The sequence below is a fragment of the Sinocyclocheilus rhinocerous genome, unplaced genomic scaffold (assembly GCF_001515625.1).
Source record: "Sinocyclocheilus rhinocerous isolate Xijiao unplaced genomic scaffold, SAMN03320098_v1.1 scaffold522, whole genome shotgun sequence".
In the NCBI taxonomy this organism is placed as follows: Eukaryota; Metazoa; Chordata; class Actinopteri; order Cypriniformes; family Cyprinidae; genus Sinocyclocheilus; species Sinocyclocheilus rhinocerous.
Genome location: NW_015625031.1, coordinates 78142 through 81359, shown reverse-complemented (window position 1 = coordinate 81359; position 3218 = coordinate 78142). Strand labels below are relative to the sequence as shown.

The window sequence follows — 3218 nt, the reverse complement described above, 5'->3', positions numbered from 1 at the left end:
ATATATATATGTGTGTGTGTGTGTGTGTGTGTAACATTTTTCTTAAATATACATGTAAATCCAGTATAGAAACTATCAACATAATAAATAAAATTTCACTTGAATCCATGTGCACTTTCTGGGACATTTAAACATTCACTCAAAACTTTTGAAAATTTGTGAGGATACCACACACAGTCCAGAGCTGATTTACAGAACCAGCCAATGACAGAGGATTCACCCGATCGAAAATGTGATATTCCTTGATTCGACGAATGGCCCGTTCAATGTGAATCCTCAAACGAGCAATGTTGTGTGTGTGTGCAAGTTCCTCATGGCTGAATTGTCCAATTGGGCCGAGAAAAGGTGGGATTACTACTGTGGCATGAATTTCGTCAAGTAGATCTCTGAGAGTAAGTCTCAGAGTTCATTACCTTGGAGCTGGCAGTTTGGACTCGGACTTCAGTACAATCCAGGATGACTCAGGTTTTGGGGTAGAGAGCTTGAAAAATACTCTTGCATAAGTTCGTCAACTGCAGCTCTACTTGGCCATATAGGCAGACTCCCCAGCATGAAGTACAAATAATTTGCCCAGGTAACACAGATTCGACTGACTGTACTTTGTAAAATATAGAAACGCAGAGCAAGGTCTTGTTCAAGAAGGCCCAGTCTAATCCGGCAAAGAAACATGAAAAACTGATTAAACAAGGAGAGATGTTGTGCCTGGAATCCAGCCCTCAGTGTGTGTTGGTTGGTTGCACTAATTCATTGCACTTGAGCCCATGAGGCCATGCTCTGTGCTGTGGGCTGTAGAGCCAAGAAAACGGCTCTTAAAGTGTCATAATCAGGGAACCCAGTGTAAAACTGGATGAGTTTTGGATTACCCATAAAATTCTGAATGCCAAACTGATGACTTTTGAGTGCTTCATTTTCCGCAGACATACGAGAAACTTCCTCCCGTGCAGCCACAAGCTGCTCCTCAGTAGTCATGGGCTCCACACAGTAGTCATGATTGGTGTTTGGCATCTCTGTGACATGACTAGATTGAGAGAGAGAGGGCAAGTGAGATAAGTTGAATTTACACACCTATTCTATATTCATATTTATTTCTCACTTGATGCATTTATATACACATTCATTTTCTATGATAGATTTCTACTAACCATTCTTCGTTGCTTGGTCCATCCTTCGTAGAACTGGAGAGAAAAAAGAGAACATTAAGACCCAGACATGTAACAATATTACATACAGTTGGTTGGACAAAATAAAGTGAACACCCATTATTATAGGGGTTAATAACATTTGTGTAGGTTACAATGGGGGAAAAACATTGTGATTATCATTTATTCATATTTTTGTTTATATTCTCTTGTTTGTCTATCAGTACAGCATAAGTGGTTTTCAGCAGTGTTTAGTATTGGCTGTGTGTGAAATGGGTAACAGGTTAGATATCCAAAAAGAGCAAATCATCAGTGCCTGTTGAACAAAAACATCTGTAACCTTAAGCTCAGTTGTTGTGCATTTAAAAAACAACTGATTTTATGATTAAGACTGTAATTATTATTATGACTTCATCAGCGAAAAAGAATAGAGAGCAAAAACAAAAAGTTAATGATAAGGGCCATCAAACACTAATAAAGATTGTGAACAAACAACACAAAACAACTTAATAAATAAATATTGCCTATTTTGCAGGTGTTCACATTATTTTGTCCAATCTCTGTTCTGTCATTGATTGAACTATACAACTTACATATCACGCTTATATGACACACAAAACTTATAGAGTAACGTTATGTATTTACATGTTCATTTAAAATCCTTATTTAAACAGTAAATTCATTCATTTTCCCCATTTCTGCTCACCTTTCATCTTCCCCATGTTCTTCCTCTAAATTACATCTTCCTTGTCTAAAGCAGAAACAGAAATAATAATGTTCTGAACAAAATTTTTATATTTTAAAAGGGGTTGACCTCAAACAGTACACAGCAAACTATTAAATATATGTTATCTCTTTTGATCGCTTTGCATAAAAATAAAGTTTCTACCCAGTATTTTGTATGACTTAACATGTTTAACTTTATTTCATAATAAATGTCTGAAAGGCACTTACGATCTAGCTGCAAGCTCTTATCACAAATTAAGTATTTTAATCTATAACATCATTTGAAAAATATATATTTTTCACTTACGATCGCAAGGTTTTCCTTTTGTAAGACTGTTGAGTCCAGGTAAACACTGACGGAACTGAACCTTCCTTTAGCTTCCTGATTCCAGTCAATGTTCTTGAAAAACATTCCGGAGAGAAATGTTTCGAGCACACTCTTGTGTTCTTTGTAATCTATACAAAATGGAGACATTTAACCTTAGTTGTTGTCGTAAAACATCATATTTTAGCTCTATGTAAGCGTTTAAAGGAAGATAAACATGCTCACATTAGAAATGAGCGATTAGCCAACAGACTAGTAACTTATCCACAGTCATTTCTTTTTTAAATAAATGCAATATTGTTACCTTAAAGTTAGGTCCTATGTCCCAGCGAGAGAGCTGTGTTTCACAGTGCGAAAGCAAAAGCACTTTATTTGGCCTTCCGGAAGTAGATGCAATTAGTAATCATTGAGAGCAACACAACAGAGCAGCACAACTATATTCTGTTACACCAAATACACAAAATAATGATCTTTAAAATAGCATCATATGACCCCTTTAACAATCCACGTTTTCTGAAGTTCTTTGTCCTGTGGAAATCTGTGAAATGATGGATTCTCTTTATTTTGACGGCTAAACGATCGACATCCCAGTATACAACAATACACCGTAGTGAACGCTGCTGGACTGCTATCCCTCACAGCCTCGTTCCCTCTCGAGCTTTCACGAGACATCACGGAGACATTTCTCCGTTATGGGAACTCCTTCCCTTCCAGCCTTTCCTGAAGTCCTATTGGCTCATGCCAGTCCAAATGACTGGCCAATTGTCGCAAAGTATGCAAATCGCATGCAAATACTGACGCGCTCGAGAGACAGTATAAAATGCGGTGCACGTGACAATTACGTCAGAATCTTCTCCTTCACTTTGCTGAATAACCTAAGAATATGGCTTATAAACTATTACAGCTCACTTAAGGTTCGCTCATCAAAGGGCGGTGCCTGGATTGCCGCTCCTCTGCAGCGTTCAGGTGAGTATGACATTTTCTTCAGATGCCAGATGAGTCCGTCTGCCCTCTATCAGTGGTGGACC

The 3218-nt window shown here is 37.9% G+C and overlaps 1 long non-coding RNA gene across 1 annotated transcript; it reads right to left on the bottom strand.

Moving 5' to 3' along the window:
- Positions 1 to 492: 492 nt before the first annotated feature.
- LOC107748198 (uncharacterized) lies at positions 493 to 2302 on the bottom strand. Its single transcript, XR_001640895.1, has 3 exons — positions 2173 to 2302; positions 1143 to 1175; positions 493 to 1018 (listed from the first exon to the last, which is right to left on the bottom strand). It is a non-coding gene; the product is annotated as an uncharacterized LOC107748198 (long non-coding RNA).
- Between the last annotated feature and the right edge of the window lie 916 nt (positions 2303 to 3218).